Genomic DNA, 22,849 nt, shown 5'->3' with positions numbered 1-22,849 from the left:
CCTAAGAATAGGAAACTGAGGCTACAATTTGCACATGCTGTCCTGCACGGGCATCTCTGAAGGCAAAAGGGGTTCCAACCTGGTACTAGCAAGGTGTACATCATAAAGAATTCTGATACCAATTTATGGAGCTGATATGTGGTTATTTTAGAGCTAAAATGAGAGACCAACTTCTTATGAATGTGTTTTAGAGTACGGTCAGAAACTGGTCACAAAGAAATGCCTTGAATTTGCTTTGCAGATTGTTCTATAGTAGTTTCTACATTATGCTGTGTTAGAAATTGTGCATGTAGCTTGGTAGATATATTACAACACACACTGACATAGTTTTGATTTTCCAGTATTAGTTTATAAGATTGTTTGGGCCACTTTTAAACTGTTATGTACAAAAAGAAAAGAAAACTAGTTTGAGTTGTCACCAGAAATATATCAAATCTACTACTCGTTGTCTCCCTCATTTATTTAAGAACATATCAGAATATTACAGCTCATACAATATTTATATGACTCACTATAGCTTTGCATTACAGAATGACAAATGACCACAGTCTGCTATGTATTCCCTAAGCTTTCATTTCCCTATGAGAAAACTGCAGACAGTAAACAAAGGAAGATTAGCACCACAGTAAATGGTCCGCTCCATCATTCGCTAATAAATTGTGCAAGATGGGGCAAGTGCTAGTGGGAGGAAATACTCAGATGTTTGCCTTCTATGTTCATTTGTCAGCCCTCTCGGTGAAGCAGCGGTAACCTTGCAGGGGCCTGCCAGCACGAGCTGCACTGCGGTACAGCTAAAAGGGGGAGGAGTTGGGAGGTTGAGTGCCAATCAACATCAGCCCTCCCGGACAAGGATTTTAAGGTCAAAACTGCAGGGGGTACGTGCACAGCTTTTGCACATCATTCAGTTCTCAATATTCTGCCTTATGAAACAGATCAGAAATGAGAAGAAGGAGATGGTGCGTTAAATATAGAGGAGAGAGAGAGTTAAAACTCAGAGGTAAGAAAACCCTGTCAAACCATTTTTCAGAGAAATGGTGATCTTATTCAGACTATATTTGAGAGCAAAATTCCTTTAGGGATTCACTGGGAAATCTATCAAAGCCCCACGTGATTTCAGGCGGTGGTTACATTTTTTAAAATCTAATTAACAATAACCCACAAAGCAATTAAAGCTCAGTGACAACGGTTCCGTCTACATCTACAAAACCACCCTGGACACAGCAAAGAAAAGACACATAGTGTGCTTCTGCAAGTGCATAAGATATAATGTAGCACGATATGCCAGAAGGCTGCTTTGAGGACTAATATGAATGTATTTTTCTTGTTCAGTGCTGAGGTTTTGTACACGTTCTACATATCTTAAGCAGAGACCAGATTTAAAGAGCATATCTTATGATCCAAGCTTGTTGGTAACATGTAACATAAGACAGAAAATCCATCACCTCAAAACATACTTAATAATTTAATGAGTCTACTTGTCAAATAGCAATATGCTAATTTCAGAGCTAGAAGCCCATTTTTAGGGCATGAAAATGAAGTCAGGCTGTTATCCTCCAGGGGGCAGTGGTGTACCATAAAAGCTTTAGTTACGTGGCTAAAGCTCAAACACTGTACTCAAGTTGACTTTGTCTTTTAATAAATATAAAATTCGTCATCATGCACGTTTTAAAATGGATTAGCTCTCATATTAAATACATTTCAATACTATCGTCTCTTTTTGCTAATCACCCCTAATTCACCAGCTCTTTGAACTGTTTTGGTGACAAATACCACAATTTCCAAGCCCTGGTTTTAACAGGAGTTGAAAAAGCTAAGTAAGATCCAGATCCTTTCAACAATAGCTTCCTTGTCTGTTCACAGCTTATGCGCTTTTGAGAAATGATCTAGTTTCTTACATCTTCCTCATGACTTAGCTAATGGTGAGCAGACTCAAAAATGATGTCATAATGATGGATAATACAAGAAGCCCATGTTATTTATAGACCAGCAGAGAAATAATATATGTCTAAATAACCAACAGGAACAGGTGCCAAGAAACATGAGGTTTGTTTGCTGCTGGAGTAGAGCAGGGAAGTGGGCCACACTGACACATCTCAACTGAACATGTTTAATACACAGAGAAAGAAAGGATTTATTCACAGAGCTGCAGCAGTGGTAAACAGGCACAAGAGAGGCCAGCTTCTGCTTTACACTGAGGCTATTGTCAGGGATGTCAGCAGCCAGGGGAAACTCCTATCCACTGGCGTGAATAAACCAGAAGTTCATGCTTTACTGAAACTAGAAATTTCTTTACCCCTCAGATCTTTTAATAATGTCTGGAATAAAGTACACAGCAAGAAAGGCAGTGTTATAGTAAATGCTGAGTATGCTAGATGTTTTAGATTAGCAGCTTATTTGCTACAACCTCACTTGGCAATGAAAAGCACGAAAATGATGCAGTGTTTACTGCCCAATAAGATATAGTGAAAATTAAGCTTTAAGTCTTCAGGCTCTTTTCATACCAAGAATAGCATCGTGAGCATGCTAACACCTTCAGTTGATGGCATTAGCATGCTACATTTGCCACTATTTTTCCTTCTCACTCTTTAGCATCTCAAATTTTAGACTTAATAACAGAAACTTTCGAATTAGGTAATAGGCCTAATATTTAAGAAAATTAACTTACTCAGAAGTAAGGTAACATTTTGAGAGAAATGAAAATGTTACGTTAGCTGCCAATAGGGTTGCCAACTCCCTGAAAAATAAATAAGGGACACCTCGTGGCCAGGGCCGGGCGACCCAGTTGTCTTCACCCTTCCCAGTGTGGTGAATTTTCTTGCTCTTTTTTTGTGTGTGAAATTATTTTTTTTAACCCTTTGACTTGAATTTGATTTAAGTAGATGTGTATTCTTTGTGATATGAACACATGTGAAACAAATGATCATTTAGCCATTTATTTTTAGCTCAAAATGACAACATTAACACAGTAAAACAGGTCTCTTTCTTAAACAGAAGCCTGTCATGCTTAACTTTTGAGAATATAAGTAAATCTTTCTTTAAAAGAACTCTGTCCTGCTTAACTTAAAATAATAGAAAACAATAGAAAGAAAAACATTCTTGTAACAGTGCACATTTAGTGCATTTAGTACAATTGGCTTCAGCTGAGGTATTATTTCAGCTTTTCTAATGCTAATCAGCTGCTCCCGTTTGAAAACCCGCTTGTTCCCATGATTACGCATCTTAACTCATCATCATTATTCATCTATGTATTACTTTTATGTATTAGTCATCTATTTGTTGTAATCATCTATCCTTGCAGTCGTTTATTACACAAAATAAATTATATTATCACACTTCTGGCCACATAGCGCTGATATTCACTGCACATGCCCATATTAACTTTTTCCAGCCAGGTGTTTTCCTTTTCCCATTCTTCCCTTTCTCTGAGGGGAACAAACATTGCTGCTCTAACGCTGGGCTCACACTGTGCGGTTTTAGGCCCATTTTGAGCCGATTTTTGAGTGATCGGACCGATTTTGGCCTTCATCGTGCGTCGTGTAGTATACGTGGGGTAACGAGAAGTGATTAACACCTCACGACCAACTCCCGATCATCAATCGCTCGTGAGCCGCTCACACTGCTCGCGCGCAAACACGTAAACGCCGTGAAAAAGACGGAGCAGCACGGCTGTGCAGCGTGTGATCTGGACACAAGCGATGGAGGCACAACTTGTAGAACTTTGAAAAGCTCATCCGAGCCTTTTCGATGTGGCCTCACAAAATTATCACGACCACAACAACCGTGAAAATAGTTGGATTTACATCGCTGCTAAATCACAGCTGCCTGATCATGTTTTTCATTAGCAATTTAGCAAAGTTGATGGTGGTGGTGTGTCTGTGTGAGTGAGAGACAGAGAGAGAGCGACAGATTTTCTGTTATAACCTTCATGTTATGGAGGCACAGTATGAGCACTCAAGTCGCATCAGAGCATCGGGCGGTATAGTGTGAGACCTGCATCGTGACCTACCAACTTCTAACCCCTGCGAGTCAATCGTGCAGTTTGAGCAGGAGCTGAATAACGCGACTGAAAAAATCGCACAGTGTCTGCCCAGCTTTAGGTGTACTGTCGTCCGAGACTTGCACCGCAGTGACGGCGTTTGTTTCCCTGTTGGCCATGCTTCTTGTTGTGGTCATCTGTTGTCTTCCGGTATTTTCTCCGTAAGCGACCTTTCCTCGACCAATGAGATGAGCGGTAATCTGAATTGTCATACTCGAATTGTCATAAGTGTGCTGTCAGCTCATTGGTCACAAAGCAGGAGAGGGGCTGGGAATTATGTTTTCAAACAAAGCGTTAATTCCATTAACATTTATAGACTACTTTTGATTCTCACTGTATTACGGGACAAAGTGCGTCCCTTATTAGCTCAATACGGGATGTGTGCTTTTGTTTCGAAATACGGGACGATTCCGTATTTTAAGGGACGGTTGGCAACCCTAGCTGCCAAACTGAATCACTGCTTTAAGTCTGAAGGAAGTCCTTTGTTTTTAACCTAGGCTGAAGTTGTATGAAAGCTTGTTACTGATACTGATTTTGCTTGGCATTTGTTTTTTGGGGGGCTAATATCTAAATATTCTTATATAATAACTCAAAATTCCAAGTTGCCTATCTAAAAATGTTGATATAATAATGAGAAATTTAGAGTTGATATCTAAATTTTGACTTACTAAGTAGTCTCAAAAGTTCAACTCAGAATTCTGAGATCAGTTGAAATTTTTAGATAAGTCAAAACATGACCTTGACATGATTTAAACTGGTTTGACTTTGATCTTAAAATACAAAATGAAATCAATGTTAGCGTCTTTCGTTTGGATAGTCCTTACACCCTGGCTTAAAAGGTGTAGCAAAGGTTGTTGGGTGTAACTGCAGAATTTAGCATCAAAACAATTATCTGACATGCTACATTTGGAATGAGTGAATGCAAAGGTGTTCTAGTGATTATTTCTTCTTTATATGCACACATTGTTTATGTCTCGTTATCTCTTAGGAGTGGAGTAATAAATGGCCTAAGTGTTCGGAGTCATTGCTCTTGATCTGAAAGGAAATCTTTGTTTTAATGGCTGCTTTATTGATGTAGTTCAGGTGATTAGCAAGTATCTTCTGTAAATGCACATGTGAATTTTATAAGTTCTGTTCTGCATAATCTACCCGTTATTGACGTTTTCCACAGAAGCTGTTTTGACAAATACCAGGTAAACACAGGTGTTGCTAAACACATTAATGAACGCTCTGTGCATAAACAGATATTATTGTAATTAGTAACACCTGTGTTTGCCTGCTAATTTATGTTAAAACAGCTTCTGTGAAAAACGTCAATAACAGCTAGATGATGCAACAGAGCTTAAAAAATTCACATGTCCAAAGCAGCATGAGAAACCTGAGCTGATCTTGCTTTCAACATATAGTTTATGCTTTGACCCCTTGAGTAAACTATGAATTAAATCTATAATTGTAACCTTTATTAAGAAACCACTAAAGTTACATCGGATCTTCCGAGGCATGTCTAATCACGTTTACAGTAAAATTTAGTTTAGATCATAATTGGTCTGTTAAATTTTAAATGATACCTGACTGTTGAGCGACAGCTTATCCTGTTTCGACTGGTATAAAAGGAGTAATTCATCAAAAACTTAACTCGTGTTGGTTTTAGAGGCAGCTATTGTTAACAAGCTATGCTGGAGGCACTACCTGCTCATTAGGTGGTATAACCTGCAGCTGTGCTTAGCTTTTGAAGATCTTCATCCTGCTTGAACACATGGGCACTTGTTCTTAGGCTGAAAGGGTGTGTTGTGTGTGCACACACTTGTCTTGAGGCAGAACAGAGAGATCTTATAAAAGTGGGACAAAGACACGTCTCAGACAAAGCAGAGCTTCTCAAGTCTGTGCAGACACCAGCTCACCTGAATTGAAGCTAGGAATAAAAAAAAAGAAGTGTGATGTAGAAAATGTGGTCTTAGCTGTAAAGCTGCAGATTTACCCATCACAGTTTTTCCTGTGGGGGGAGGATAATTTATCCAGTTACTAATAAAATCAGTTTAGTTGAACTCGTCAACTAACCTAAGTATAACTGGTGCATTTGCATCATCTTCAAGGCCCAAGGTATAAAGCCCAAAGCAAAATCTACTCTAAGATATCCCTGAGTTGATTTCAAATATATGCAATCTCAAATCAATGTGGATCTTCTGCTTAACCATCTCCAGTTTGCCTAAACATTTTAAGGTATAAGATGTGGATATATATGTGGCAGTTGTGAAATTTTGGCTCCTTTTATCAAATACTTTTCAGAATGCCTTTTTTAATGGTCTGTCAACTCACCTCCAGCATCTTTTTTTGCTGAGAAAATGTTTTAATGTGAATATTTCAAAAACTATTAAAGATAAAAGCCTGAAATTTTCACTGGCTTTTCTTAATATGAAAATGAATCAGTAGATATAGATAAAATATAACAAAAAAGGCATAACAATAACAATTTTCATGAAAATCAGAGGTGCTTGAGCAAAAAATGTTCTTAAAATGTGAGATTTTAGATGCAGAGGCCAACAGGGGGAAAAACTACATCTGTGACTTTGTTGATTCCACCAGAATGCAAGCTTTGTGCGTAAGCTTTGTTCAAATTACACAAAGAAAAAAGGTGAACGTGTGTGTATGTCAGTCTTTAAAGGTGAATGATAATAGTGAATTATGGGGACATATTGAAACTATGCAGACTCCTAATTTAAGATTTAAAAAGTCACTTTAAATCCTATGTAAATCTCATTTCCACTCCAGATACAAACCGTAACGTCCAAATAGTAGCAGACTTATTGTTACAGGGCAGCCACGTATCCAAATGCATTTTTATGGAGGCAGCAGGTACGGTCACAATCATTATTACTCATTGAACATTCAGCCACTTTTACACGTGCAGTGGTATTTATATCTCGTAGAATTTTCTGATATGCCGTGGCCCCTGTGACTGGTTTTTGGTCACTCTTGTGCTGCTTTTATTTATTTGTGTGCAAACACCTCTGCATGTGAAAAACCTGGGCCTAGTATAATCTGTCAGTTTAAACTGAGAGGATGACTGAGAACCTTCACAGACATGTCAGTTTAAACGTTTCCACTCTGAGACATAATATGAAATTTTTACCTAAGAAGAAAAGATCAGCTCACTACTCCTGTGAGGGCAGGAGGGAGAGCTGAGGACTGAGCACTTGAGGGAGCCCAACCCGATAGGAGTCAGCCAGGTAGAGAGAGACCATATTCTTTTAAGTCTTCAAACCTCAAGGTCTGCTTTCATGCACATGTCACTGCAACAAGAAGTAATTGGTGGCTGGCTGAGCCACACACAGCAGACAGGTCAACAAGGATGAAGACCAGGAAAAGGGAGGCAGTGCGAGAAGAGTGGAGCGCTTTTGAAATTCAGCAAGTGCGAGTGCTTGCTTGACTCCTAACTGATTGGGGTCAAGGAGGTTGTGTTGTGGCTGGTACACAGAAGGCTGGTTAGAAGAAGGCATGCTGAAGAGTTTGAGAAAAAGAGTTGGATTTTGGTATGTAGGCCTGACAGCAGAGGGGTCAGGAGCTGGCTTCTTGGCCTGATTGCAAACAAAGCGCTCCCTCACAGATATAGGGAAGGACAGAAGGTCAGCGGCAGTGGTCTGATGAAGGGGATGCTGTTGGAGAAAGTAGCTGGTTGTGCCAGAAAGAAATTTCAAGAATTTGTCAGAGTGCTGAAGAGAAACGAGAACTTGTATGTGGGTGAGTCCACTGTCCTCATGTCCCCCTCCATGCTTTTATTCTTGGACTTTACTGTAGTAGCTTTACATGATTACATTCAAAACAATCCTTAATTTATATTTGAGACTTGGTGCACCCCCTTTGTTTATACAAGCTACTTAGAAGAAATTATTGCATCAACACGTGTTTTCCTCATGGAAACAAGGTGTTTTGGGCTTAAACATCTCTATCCAGAATCTAACTCAAATCCTTTTTCTTCATAACAAATTCATGCCAGGGGATGCTCCAACTCTCTAATTAACTAAGCCCAGTTTGCGTCTAAATCAGAGCTATGACTCTATCAGTGGCACTCTGGCTGTACCCTGCATGGTGTTTGAAGATGGGCTTTAAATCTTGAAAGCATCTGTCAAATCTCGACACCACTGCCTGGAAGAAAACAAATCACAAATCACTGCTACAGCTGAAGCTCGTGTTGGGGATTAATTGCAGAGTTTGGCTCTAAATGGATATACAGACCTACAACAGTGGAGAAAATGAATGGGAAATACAGATTATGTAGGAAGAAGAGCAAAAAAAGAAAAAAACTGCTTTTCTTCCAGTTGGGACCATCAGCAGCAGAACCACAATTAAATTACACTATACTGAAGGTCATTTGTGTTTCTGCCTGATCAGCACAACAGGCAGCTGTCATGATTAACACTGTGAGACATGAATGCTTGAGTGCTCAGTAGAATTTTAAATAAGGACACATACAAAGTGTTCAAAAGAAAATGTTCTGTAAATGAAACAAGTTGCTGCATGGACAGGACAAGGGGGAAAAATAACACTTAATGCTTCAATTATTTAACATTTCAAGGAGCATGTATGTGATATAAATGCCCTTTTTGCATTATTTTAATTCTGTTGATAGGGTGCATACTGAAAGGAAAACAGAACTCATTTGGTGGTATATCTTCTACATTTGTCTACAAACCTTCAGTGAGTCCATCTGCTGTGCATCATAGCATTGCTAAAACACACATGCATTTACGTTCCAGTAGAAAGTAGTCCCCTTGAATCAATACTGTTTGTTATTTATTCCTGCTGTCTTACTCTTTGTATTTTACTCCTGCACCATCCGTAATGTTGCTGTGCTTGCACAAGGACAGTAAAGGGCTATTCTATTCTATTCTATTCTATTCTATTCTATTCTATTCCATTCTTCTCAATGGCCGCTTTTTGCAACTGCAAGTTTTGCACTGAGTGAGCAGAAACAGTCTTCTAAGATGAGTCCATGCAGCCCTGCAGAGTCCTTACTTCTGCCCACCTGACTCTCACTTGGACCTTTCTCAAAGGACTCCATCGGCTGTTGTTGTGTCAACGCTCGTGAACATCTTCCGATGGCTTTCTGGCATTCGAATCGTCTCAAGTCAATTGGAGCCTCAATCGGAACTGTCACCGCAAGATCTGCGTTTGGCTTCAGCGCTTTGCGTGGTTGCTGACCTGAAGTGTATTTGCTGTTGTTGTCGTTCACGTGCTGTCAGTCACTCAATCACCTTTGGCCTCAGGACATTTAATCTGAACAGCAGAGGTGGAAAGACAAAAGTATTCTACTCCAGTAGAAGCACTATTACTCCAACATTAACCTCCTAAGACCCGAACTCTTTCATGGCATGCATTTTTAATTTCTCTTTGCTATTTGAGCTGATTGGGACCTGATGAGTGTAAAAACTAAGAATTACCAGATTTTTTTTATACATGATTTTTGTTTTGTGGAAAAAAGAGATCCACAAATGAAGACATTCATTTTAAATTTCTAGAGAACAGTGGCAGTATAATGTCCTCATAAGTGGAAATCAGGCTCTTGTAGAGCAAAATTTAGCATTTTGGTCAAGACAACCCAAAATGTGTTGTCTACATATGTGGACGTCAGGTCCTAAGAGGTTAAGAACAATCAGTGCTCTTATAAATGGGCTTCAGCAAACGGAAAAAGTAGTTTAATTCAACTGTACTCAAAGTATTGCCTTTTTTAAACAGGAGAAGTTGTGGGGGGAGAGCATGTGAATGTCAGATTGGTTGTTTGTGAATTTTGTCAAAGGACTGGAAATTTCAGTGTAGGAACTCGGGAATACACGGCCATGCAGGACACTTGCAATACTTTGGAAGGTCATTTCAGTGCACGCAATCCCACAAAACTGGGTGTCACAAACCACACAAATGAGGCATCGACTGGATTCTGTAGAGCATCCTTCTTCTTTTTTTTTCTCCTTGCTTCGGAGAGCCGTGGTCTCAGTGCAGCAGCTAATCAGGAAAGCAGTGTCAGCTGGACTCGGCCTGTTTACAGGAAGCAGACACAAAGAGACGTTGGCAAATGTCACGCACAAATATGTGCTGAATGTGTGGCAGAGTGTGGAAATTGTGACCGTTTCACACGAGTATCAAACAAATAAGTAAGCGTCGGAGGCTCAGGAACTGCTTCGCGCTCCTCATTGCCACGTCATGCTTTGACACTCAGACGTTGACGCTGAAGTCTTCGCCCGTCTCCTGTAGGATTCTCTAAACAGCTCAGCATGTGTACGCTGCATTCACAGAGACCGGACTGAGATGTGACACTGAAGTCTTCTTTGCCCGAATGGGGACTGGCTGTATTTGGGTCTGGCAATGAGCTGCCATTGAGGATTCAGTGTGAATAAAAGTTCTCGAAAAGCAGCGTGTTCAACCAGGGGAAATGGACAAAGACCCCCACCAATCAGGTTCATCATGAGCTTGCCAGCATCTGCCTGTGGCACACGTCTGAATGCTCTCGCTGCCATCACACCGCTGGTGCCGTTTGCGTGCAGGGGTTTCCAGTGGTACCAGGGCTCGCCTCCGTGTTGCTACAAAGTCATTTAAGCCGTCTGCTGGATGTCTACCCTGTGAATGCAATGTGTCCATCCCTGTGCAAATACACACACACACACACACACACACACACACACACACACACACACACACACACACACACACACGCAGGGGGAGCCCGGGAGACCCAACCCTATCCCATCCGTGCGCCTTACGGGCTTTCCTCCCCTTGCAGGTGAATATGGGATTGCGTGGACTGAAATGACCTCCCAAAGTATCGGAATCAGCATGGCCATGTTTTCCTGAGCTCTGACTGTATTTGCCTTCCTTTGACTAAAATCACCAACAACCAATCTGAAAGCTCAGTCCTCTTGTTAGCTGTCTGCCATGTTCTACTTCAATGTGCCCCAGTCTGCCGTAATTCCAAAGCCACGGTGACCTGTGAGGGAATACCTATTGTAACCACTGATCTCTCTCTCACACACTTACACACACTTAGACACACAGTTTGCAAAGAGAAGGCAAAGGAAACAAAAACATAACAACAAAAACAACAACAAAAAGCAAATGCAGAGAGTTGACGTTCTTCTGACAACAGTGGGAAGGCAGCGTAACGAACTCTGCCGCATTCATGACAAGTTAGACCAGAGAGTCAAACATCAGACCCAGGGGCCAGAACAGGCCCATCACAGATTCCAGTCTGGCCCACTGAAAACTGAGAAGGGATGCATAAATGTGGGACTTTTCACTGGATTTTTTTTCCGTTCCACAGCTTACAGAGCTCCTCCACAGCCACGCACAGCACACTTGAGTAAAGGAGTCATGGGTCATGAGCAACCAGAACTTTGTCTCTAATGTTGCGCCTGTAGTTTGTGCATTGTGAGCCGAAAGACTGGCGCTTGTGTTGTGTATAAAGAGGCAAATCACAACAACAGTTGCCTGAAGGTGCTTTCTGTTGTAAAGTACAGCCATACAATTATCCACAGAAAACAGAGACAGCCCCAACAGTCATATTACACCTGTCCCTAATCACCATCACCACCACCTATGAGCGAGTGCTTTGGCGACATGTGGGAAGGGAAAAACTCCCTGTTAATAGGAAGCAAGCTCCAGCAGAAACCGGCTGAGGGAGGGGGAGCATATCCCAAACTATATGCTTTGGACTGGGGAGACAGATACCCTCTCTGCCTTTACCATCGTGCCTAAAACTTGTCTTTTTTGACAAACTGGAAGCTGGCCCCACAGAAGAGGGGCCTGTAGGCTCTGCCTCCTTTCTACTTTTACATACATGTGTGACATTTGCAACATGATATTTGAGATAGTCATTCCAGATCATCTGACAATGTGGGACAGCCTCTAAACTGATTAAAATATATAAGTCAATCATTTATTTGGCAATTAAATAAAAGTATAGTTTAAATATGTGCTTTGAAATTATGTTTCTTTTTTTAATTTAACAAGTTAATTTCAGTAGTGACGTACTTCAAATCAGTTATGTTTAGAACATTAATACAATTATGGGAACGATACATTAAGGAGGTTGATTCTTCTTAAGATACTCAAACATTTTTGTTAAGCCCCCTGCACGTGCATTTTTGCACACACATAACATTCAATGTGCATGTGCAGAGTTTGAGATTTAAAAAGCTGTTTGTTTTATCAGGAGTTCTGCTTAAAAGAAGCAAAATTGTACATGATTTAAATATGGCCAAACTCCCATTCAAGTATTTGAAAGGGAAGGATGTCAAACTTGTACAGACTTCAGTGTCAAGCTGATGTGAACTTCATACTGAGGATTTTTACTGGTCATGAGAGCCGGATCTCCAAACCACAGACCAAACGACTGTTTTCAGTGGAATTGCCCACAGTGTCCAAGCCAAAAGGCTGGGAGCATTCTGCTTATTTTCTAACGCTCATTGTGCACCATAAATCTGTCACCCAGGCTAATGTATGCAATACACTTTTCCTGCTCTTGAAGGAAAAGTGTTGGCAGATAAGGTCTGAACTGTAGTTCATGCCATTGTGCACCCACCTACTTTATTTGGCGTACACAAACACAACCTTTGACCTTCACACACCTTACTTACTAGTCTTGCTGTGACTCCAGCTTCTTCCCTGAGATGACATGCAGGTTGTTGTTTTGGCACGGTGGAATCAATTATACGTCAAAGATAAGCAAAGGCAAGACTTGCATGGGGAGCTAAACATAACAGCCGTACTGGTTTAGTGGTTTTTAATCTTGAACATTTGAGCCTCTGAAAATTGTTCCAACTAAAGCAGGAGCAGTGCACCTGGTATATCAAGGTCAGTGTTCAAGGTCAATATGTATAGGCATACATTAACCAAACCTACACAAAAAACTGTACCTTGTGCTTGTCCAATAGAATTTAATTTAATAAGTGCACTAAAACCTGGTTCTCGATCTTGATCTCTGCTCTGTAGGAAAGCCTACATTACATTTCAATGTAAGACAATCAGTTTTTTTTTTTTTTATCACAGGCAGGCACGCAGGCATTAAAAGCAGACTGTTTTAAGGCTTCAAGTACTGCTGGAGGGGACCAAGGATTAAAACTACATAGTTGTACTAGCACATGTTGCTCTTCAGTGTATTGTCAAATATATTTCAGTGTCATTTTATGTTATTATTTATTTTTTCTTTACTAAATGGCATTGTAGAAGGTAAAGTCACTCCACTTTTTATTTTGATTAAGGCATTTTTGTCTGTTTTGGGCTTTACAAGCTGCTGTCATGCAAATACGGGGCTTCATGTAAACATATGCTGCAGATGTGTAACGCTAAGGGTTTGTTCAGCACTATAAACACGTGCAAAGCCTGTTATTTCCATCAGAACCCTCCGTGTAACTGCGCGGGTCTCGGTCCATTTGCGTCGCCAGTGCGGTGCAGCTTTAACCGGTCCGTCATGCCTTGCGGTGTCCTAGTTCTGTTCCGATCGTGATTTACACGTGAGGTCTCCTTCACTGATAGCAAGCCTACAAGCCCCCTTGTAGGATGTCCGATGACTGGACGGACTCGTGTTTACATCCACTCGGTTTCTAGAAGAGGCGGGGATGCGCGCACACCGTTAACTGTGATGCAGGCGCCGATCGGCACAGAATAAACAGGGATCTCCCTCAAGTGGCCCGCATACCATGACGAAGAAAGTACTGGATTTTATCCCAGAGAGATATTCGGTGGCTACAGAACAAGAGAGTTCTTAATCGTCTAAGACACAGTGAGCTGCGGCTGGAAAGAGGTATGTTGTCGTGTTTGTTGCACTGGATTGAACGCAGTGAATGCGTCAGTCACGCCAACATTTAAAAGCTGCTGTCCTTTAGACAAGCTTGTAGACTGTTATGGGCTAATAAGTTCACTGTTGGCAGTTTTGTGTTAAAGCCTGTGAGGAGGACAAACGCAGAAGAGAGACTAAAATGACCGATCAACTGCAGTTGCGTAACTTTATTTGACAGATTTATTCACGCCCTTCTCGTCCTCCCTTTCAAAGAAATCTAACCCACATCCTCGGTCAGTGTTCCTGACACAAAATACCAGATCCATGAGCCATCCAGGAAGTGAGTTAGTGGTCAGTGCGTGAGTGGGATCTGTCTGCTGAGCCCTGCAATGCAATTTATAGAGTTGGGCTGTAAGCGCGCACTCAGCAGTGGTTTTTTAATCAAGTTCCTTCAACTGAGTCATGCAGCTACAGCACACAGGAAGAAGTCCTTGAAGCACACGTGTGGCGGACGCAAGGGTAAACTGTTTGTAGTAGGAATACTTTGCTCTGAGAAGTATACTCTGCTACTAAACTGTTGTTTCCTGATATATTGGTAACGGTTAAACCTTTTGAGAAACTGTTACAGATATCTTCATTATCAGTGAATCTTGAGCCTTTTTCAGTGTGTCAGTAATTATTATTATTTTTAAAAATTCCTGTCATTATTTCTAAAAAGTAGTGCCATATTGCAACTTTTGGTATGATCAGATACAGAGTATTTATACTGATACAATACTTTTAGCCTATAAAGGCAGCTTATAGGGAAGAGTAGTGGTTCGTGATTTATAAGATCAATCATCATCAGTTTACAAAATGAATACATTTTAATGATTACTAAATGACTGTGACTTTTACTTTCCACTATACTTAGTTAGCAAAACACACCTTTCAGCTTTTCATGTATTTTGAAACAGTTTTTTCTTTTCTTTTTTGAAGACCTGCAATGTAAACAGTATAGATCCAATACCAATACCAGCATTGGTATGGATACTTTCAATATTTGGATCAATCTGCCCACATCTACTTAAAAGCTACAATTTTGTCCACGGATTCAGTTTACCATCATAAGATTTTTTTTGATCCTGACCAAAAAAAATCTCCCCGTTCACACAAGTTCCCATGCCAGCTAAGCACCAATATTTTTGCATTATTGATATTCATTCACACTGTGTCTGCATTTGCCTGAGATGTCAGAACCATGCTACCCAAGTGGGAAGACTCGTAACAGACTTTGCAGTGTAAATCCAGTCCAGTTTATCTTTCAGCAGACTCCCCCTCCCAGCACCTTGCGGTCAGTTAAGCTGCAGGTCTTACCGGGTTAAAGGCTTATTGTCTTCAGCAAGCTGATTAGTTTTAACTTTTGAAACTGCAAGAGGGCACTTTGGTCACTCTGCTTCAACATAGTGATTTTTTTTTTTCCTGTAACAGTAAAAAATAATAACATCCATTGATACAGCTGAAGTGTGAATGTGAGTACACTGCTTTGTTACCCATGACACCAGCAGTTGTGACAAAAACCTGCAGCTGCCTTTAAATTGTTACCCACAAAGGACTGCATGTTGCATTCGTGTGAATACCACTGCTTGCTTAATAACAGGGAACTCTTACACTGTTTATGACACAATAGATGATTGATAGTATCTGATTGCAAAGCTGTTCTCAAGCTTTTCACTCAGCTTATGCAAGCTTTTGCTGAATATGCAGCCATCTCACTGTCTTCAGCTGACAAAATTGATGTGGAGGTAATCTCCACATCAAGCCTCCTGTGCAGCATTAAGCTGCACAGGAGGCTAGAAGGTGGAGGTTTCATTTATAGATTGCAATATGCATTATCAGTTTTAGGAGGACCGCTGTGTTCTCATGGACTCTTAAAAGCATTACATTATATTAGTATATAAGTAAAGAGAAACAGGCAGGGGGAGTGGGAAATTGGTGTATAATATGAAGGCTGTGTGCCAACTTAAAAGCAGAGTCATGAGTTTATTGCTGTATTGAAGGGCCTGTGAACCTCCAGGATGTTCCATCAAGAACAGTGACATCTTGTGTGAGCACAGAGGTCGAAATGTAATTTCATTTAGGGTTTATATTTGGATTACCTGCTGACGTTAGCATTTTAGCCTTCCTGTTGTTCAAAGCGAGAAGATCTTGGGTTTGAATATGGTTGGCTGGTACATTTCTTGCATGAAGTTTGCATGTTCTACCCGTGATTGCGTGGGTTTTCTCCAACAATCCAAAGACATGCACATTAGCTTAATTGTTCATTCTAAATTGCTAAATTGGATGCAAATGTGGGTCACTGTATGACGGCTGCAGGCTTTAGTCTTTACAACTGTGGCAAGATATTAGTAGGGAAGTTTTAGGTGCCAGAGGGTTGATCATCTGAACATTAGTAACCTTCTGACGTTGAGCTTTGAATGAGCTAACTAACACAGCTAAAATCTGAGCTAAAGCTATGTGTCTGTGAGCTACTATTGTAGTCTCACAACTAGTTTGGGAGTCATTGTGGATCATTTTAGGCAGCTTACACAATTGTGAAGTAAAAACTCTCAGCAGAAGATTTCTTTTATCCAGTGATTTTTAGCAAGCTCATAGAGCCTGGACATTTTTATTAGGAGTAAGTTTTTAAATTGTATGCAGGCCATTGACCTCTTAACATAGAGGATAGAGTTTATCTGTTTGGCATGACCGCTCCAGCTAAAACTAGACAATATCCACCATAAGGCCAACTCTGAGATGTTCCAGCAAAACTCCACTACATCTCCAACAAGAACCCCCACTGCAGAGCACACCTTCATGTTTTCTCGCAGCCCACATTCAAAGGAAACAAAGAGGAAGTGACAGGAAAGCACGGACTGCTTCTTAATTGTTGCCGATTGTGTGGTCTACTTTCCCAGACCGTACCCTCCAATCACTCCGGTCAGCTGTGTAAGGTCGGGACAAAGCCTGAGCTGCGTCACCATGGTGAGGGATTGTTTGCATCCAGTCATGCTGCTGGCCATGTGGACTCACGCATGCACATTACAGCGTGCTCTTTTGTTTGTGCGCCACTTGTTGTTTTTCAGTGGATCCCCTCCAGCTTCCACAACCTCCTTGTTGCGTATAAAAAAATTGGCATCGTCTGTTTTTTGAACTGCTATAAGTCTCATCTACTGAGTGCCATGTCTCCATTAGTAATTAGATTTTTGACTGACAGTCGTGTTTTTAAAAAAAAAAAAAAGATCGAGTTTTGATTTTTCAAAGCAAATGTGTCTGTTTAATCAGATGTTTGAGGGTACACACAGCAACAAGATTGGCATTGAGTCTATTAAACTGTAATTTAGCAAGAGGCTGAGATGGCACAGAGCTGACCAAGGCAGGAAATGAACTATTAACTATTAACTATTATCGAGACTGAAGAAGTCACTTGGATGAGTGACGAAACGTTTCTCCCACAAAACGCTACGTCCAGATAAACAGAATCAACTTTTGGAGATTAACTATTAGGTTTGTATATTGGATTTAAATTCCACCTTTAAGTCGGTGTGAAATGAAAAGCTTTTAGTTAACATTTCTCAGTCTGTTCCTTCAATGCTCATCCACGGCTTATTAAAGGAGCTTTTAGCTTCATTTTTGTGCTGATCCCTCTCATGAGCTGCTATCCATGTTTGAGGAAATATAAATAAGAAGCCTGGACTTCTCGCGCTGCGTCCCCTCCCTAACTCTGCCTTCCTCTGGCATCCTGAGAATGAAACTTCAGGGGAGTTAGACTGGAGTCATAACTAAGTTTAGCTCAACGGTTCACAGCCCAGACAACACAATATTTTTCATGTCTGAAACCAAATGGCTGTGGCAGAAGTTGTCTGACAGCAAGGATTTGTACTGATAGCTGCAGCCTTTCCTTCCCACATCAGTCGTTTTCAATCTTTTCAAGCATTTCCTGAGATTATGACTCGCATGAGTGTAACATCTCCTATATCGAGCATGTTCTGTCTTCGTGGTTCGATCTCCCTTCGGATCATTGTGTTGTTTATATTTGTTTATTCTGTCTCTTATGCAACGTGTTTTTCTGCTCGTTGAAGGAAAATATACATGAATGCAAACACAGCAAGCTCCAGTAATACAACTGTTTAAGATTAAAAAAAAAACATTAGAAACTCTAACAATAAGTAGAAAGCATATTATATGTAGCATCAGAAATAGATCTAAATAAAAGCACAGTTATTTCAGTGTTTAGTCATAAAACAGGTCAAATAAATAAATTCCATGGTAGTTAAATGCTAAATCAATTTGCCAAGAATGCATAAAAAAAAGAAAGAAACCATATTTTGGATTTCTCTGAGCCAACAGTAGAAAATCGCGTGTTAATGTGATCAGCCACAACTCTAACAGTATACAGACACAGTTTTTCAGTTCAAAGGTTTTACATACTGGGACATCATTACAAATAAATAAATAAATGCAAACCCAGGACACGCTGGAGAGATTATATCTCTTGGCTGGACTGGGAATGCCTTCATGTTCCCCCGGACAAGCTGGAGGAGGTGGCTGAGAAGATGGAGGTCTGGGCTTCTGTGCTTAGGCTCTGCCCCCGCGACCCCAGCCCCGGATAAGCGGAAGAAGACGGATGAATGGAATAAATGCATGACGAGTGTGTGGAAGAACTAAGTGCACACCGTCATTCAGTAGCTTGTGGAAGCAGGTTTAGCACTAACTTGAAGTAATTGTTTTCTGATTCACTTTATCAGTCGCTCACATCATTGTGGAGGAATTTTGCTCCACTCTTCTTTACAATAGTGACTAATGCACGAATCTCTTAAGGTCCATTTCAATAAGGCTCAGATCTGGGCATTGCAACACCTTGATTCCTTCTTAGCTATGCTGTTGTAGATTTGTTGCTGTGCTGTCGCCCAGATGGCCTCACATTAGACCCTTGAATACTTTGGCATTCATGGTCAACTCAATGACTGCAAGGTGCCCAGGTCCTGTGGCTGCAAAACACACCCAAATTATCAGCCATCATCCACCATGCTTGACCGTGGGTATGAGTTGTTAGTGTCTCGTTCTCCAAACGTGGACATCTCTTCTGTATATAGCAGCGGTCCCCAACCCCCGGGCCATGGACCGGTACCGGTCTGTGAGTCGTTTGGTACCGGGTCGGAAGAGTTGAGGCTCGGGTGTGAAATTTATGGTTTTCATGGTTCTGATCGGTTTTTAGCATAATTTTTTTTTATCGTTAACTCTCTTTCCCTAGGTCTTTTCCCGTGTGTTATGAATAAATCTTCTTTTTCTTTTTGGTACCGATACTGGTTTTATTTTGTTGTATTTATCCACGACACCTTAAAGGCCAGTCCGTGAAAATATTGTTGGACATAAACCGGTCAGTGGCGCAAAAAAGGTTGGGGACCGCTGGTCTACAGGATATTGTTCCAGAAGTCTTGTGGTTTGTTTAGATGCCACTTTGTAAACCTAAGCCATGCTACCATGTTCTTTTTAGAGAGAAGAGTCTTTCTCTTCCAAACAAGTCATCCGTGTTGAGTCCTTTTTCTAATTTTGACTGTCATGAACGTAAACATTTAACATGTTAACTGAGGAATCTGAGATGTAGCTCTTAGCCTTCACCGTTAGGGGTGATTTGGTGGGATATCAATTCTGGGAAAGATAGGCAGTTGTCTTGAATATTTTCTGCTTGTGAATAATCTTTCTCACTGTGGAATGATGGACTTAATTTTGGGGGGAAATGGCCTTATAACCTTTCCCAGACTGAGCAACAATCACTTCTGAGAGATCACAGCTGATGCCTTTCCTCCTTGGCTTTGTGTTAACGCACACCTGAATGCTCCAGGCCTGTAAACTGCCAAAACTCCTGCTTTGATAGAGGTGCTCATACTTGTTGATGACTCCTTAATCAAGCACATTTGATTACCAACTCCTGGCTGTTACTTATCCTTTTAATTCCTATTGAAACGGTAAGAGTGTACTTACTGTTTCACACACTGCTACTGCATTTTAGCTTAGTTTGTGTTAAACAATGACACAGTGTAATGTCACATCTGGAGTTCATCTGAGGTTTTATTTATCTGATTTCAAAACCTGCTCTGGTCCAGGCTGTTGTTATGCCCTGTTGTGTGTGTGTGTGTGTGTGTGTGTGTGTGTGTGTGTGTGTGTGTGTGTGTGTGTGTGTGTGTGTGTGTGTGACAAAAATTGTGACGTCAAAGAGATTTCCTGTCAAATCTGTGTGTACTTAGTGGTGGTTTGGAGTGGTGGGAGGGATTTTTGTGTATGGATTACTGCATAAAGTTGGAATGTGAATCACTGAGTCTTTTTTTTTAAATGACTAACACAAGAAGAATATCCTGCACCTGCACTTCCTTTTCTAGAAACTATGACTGTGCGGACTTGTGGCTCACTGAACACATCTAAATATGGAAGTATACATTTACAATGAAGCCGAATCAAAATAGAAACCAGTGTCGCCGCATACTAATTAGTTTATACCCGCCTGTATGATTTATTAATTCACACGCTGGCAGCGGGATCATCAAAGTAAATGTGATTTAGATTAAAGTCATAACCAGGGAGGAAAGGGAAATTGCATGATGCAAATTCAGAGCAGTAATAGCAATAGCTGTAAAAAAAGGAGAGAGCGAGAGAGAGAAAGTGATCGGTGTGGCTGAGGTAAGTCTCTGGAGGAATTGGTGGAACTTATCAGCAAGGAGGAAAAGAAAATCAAAGCTACTTTGCACAAGGTGACGGGCTTCACAGGCCATGTTGTTGGAGCAGTTGAGCAGAGAATTCAATTAGTTATTGACTCTGTCGACAGTTTGTTGTTCTGACCTTCAGGTTTCCAGTTTAGACCTTCAATAACCTGTTAAGTTCAGCTCAGAACTGAATGATGGTGATTTAGGATAGAGACTAATGAGAGTATACTGACACCAATGCTATTATTGATTCTGGTCATACGGTTTAATTCTTTATTGGTTCCCTGATTGATTCTTTATTAACTGTCCATGTGGAAAAATATCCAGCACTGTGAGCCTGTGCAAAATGTAGAAACAGTAAAATAAAGTTTTTTGCATGTGATTTGGGTGGAAAGTGTCCACCGTCACAAGTTGGACACATTTTTCATGCTTCACTGGTCTGTCCCACTTAAGATCAAAAAGTATGCATGTAAAATGAGTTTGACCTACTTGGAGCATCTAAGTTGTTGCAATTTGATTGTTTTTGGATCAAAACTATAGGGCATAAAGTTTTGACTAAAAATGATCTGAACATCTGCTTCTGCACAGCCGCCTGCTCCTGTGGTCCTGTGTGTCGCTCCTGATAAAAGCAAACATCTATCAGCATATGCTGTTTGTGTCAAGGGAACCGTAAGAGCTCTATGAGTAAAGGAATGAAAATTCATCAAAAGGAAAAAAAACCCAGGAACCATGTTAGCGAGGTCAGTTTGAATCTAATATTTTTTAGGCTGTTTGATATCTTATTTGATATTTTTCACAACTCTGTCTGCACATGTGGCCTTAAAGTGTTTATGCAAATCATCTTCTAATTGAACATAACTGCTAGTTTAGTGGAAAACATGTTGCAGTGCTGAAAAGGTGCTGCAACCACTCACTGCTGTGCCAGTTTTATGTCAACATTTCCCATCTTTACATTTACATAAAAATACATTTATCAAGTGTTAACTGCCCCAAAATAACTCCTTCACTTTCAATATGAGCATTGCAAAGTAAAGCCTCACGAGAAAGTCGACCGTCTCAACGTTAACCCTCTGCTCTGTTTTGATATATTTATAATAAATGCATCACAGTGGAGTAAATGAAATCCAAATGTCTCACATAGAAGTGCTCATAGAAAGTGTGAGTATGCACATTAGTGTGAGCAGAGTATCATAAAAGTGTGCGAAAGATTACCACATATGTGGGTTAAACTTCAGTGGATGTTACTCATCATAATAAAAATTCAGTGACAACATTTCAGCCTCACCTGGCTTCTGTCTTAAACCTTGTATTAAAGATACAGGTGTGATCAAATGTCTAAATTCAAATTTTTTTAATGTTTTTCCACAGTGAATTAATTGTGCAGCATGCATCTTTAATGACTTTAAAAACAATAATTGGGTGCACAAGTTTATTTTTCATTTTCTGTAATCAATGCAGGTTCAAATATGTACATACATCCCCAGTCATATCTGGTTAAATGTCCATCAACATGTTGAACCTCAACCAGATGCTTTTTGTAGCAATCAACAAGCTTCTGGTATAATTCTGATCGGATATTTGACAACTCTTCTTGGCAGAATTAGTAGAATTCATTTAAGTTGGTTGGTTTCCTGGGATGGAGCTGCATTTTAAGTGTAGTCCACAAATTTTCAGTAGAGTTAAGGCCATATTATCCATTCCAAACTATTTTTGCTTTGCATCACACTTTTTCAAGTTTTACTATATCTCGGAGAGTAAATGCTGAGTGTTTGCAGACAAGTCGGCGTCTTACGACTGTTTTAATCTCCAGGTGACCAAAGCAAACACAAGTAGGTTAATGGTGCAGCACACTCTTTGCAGTCAATCCAGTTCAGAACAGTTGACCTGTTCAGGAGAACGCAAGGTATTCATCTCAAAAGGGTTTGCACTCCTTCTTCAAACGATCCAACCTTTTCCTTTTAATTTTATCCTGCTTGGTTTTGTTTATTCATCTGCACCCCTACTCTTTCACCTTCACTGTGCCTCTTTGTTTTCTTATTGTCTCCTTTCTATTCCCCAAGCCGCTGAGCTCCTTTGAGAATAATCTCATTTGCTGGATCTATCTCAATTCGAATGCATACTGTCTCGTTTAACAAATCGCCCAGTTTCACTCCAAATGCACACCTTGCCCATAACAGATGCCTTCAGCGCAGAGGAGTGTGCAGCATAATGCGGTCTCTGTAGAAAAAGGCCTCCAGGGGGGGCCAGTAGTTAAATTGGAGGAGAAATGGGATTCCCATTCCAGCTGTGACGAAGATGCAAGGTGCTTAAATTGTTATCGCCTCAAGC

The 22,849-nt window shown here is 40.6% G+C and overlaps 1 protein-coding gene across 3 annotated transcripts in view; it reads left to right on the top strand.

Moving 5' to 3' along the window:
- The first annotated feature begins 897 nt into the window (after positions 1 to 897).
- rassf8b (Ras association domain family member 8b) overlaps positions 898 to 22,849 on the top strand; it is a 37,691-nt gene continuing 15,739 nt past the window's right edge. The window contains exon 1 of one of the 3 annotated variants that reach the window (XM_026146977.1): positions 898 to 997. The gene's annotated coding sequence lies outside the window, so the exon portion shown is untranslated. Of the gene's footprint in view, positions 998 to 13,274; positions 13,827 to 13,875; positions 14,322 to 22,849 lie in introns of those variants that run through there. The other 2 variants (XM_026146975.1, XM_026146976.1) reach the window with 2 other exon arrangements.

The sequence above is a fragment of the Astatotilapia calliptera genome, chromosome 17, assembly GCF_900246225.1.
Source record: "Astatotilapia calliptera chromosome 17, fAstCal1.2, whole genome shotgun sequence".
NCBI classification, from domain to species: Eukaryota; Metazoa; Chordata; class Actinopteri; order Cichliformes; family Cichlidae; genus Astatotilapia; species Astatotilapia calliptera.
This window is presented reverse-complemented; position numbering and strand designations above follow the sequence as displayed.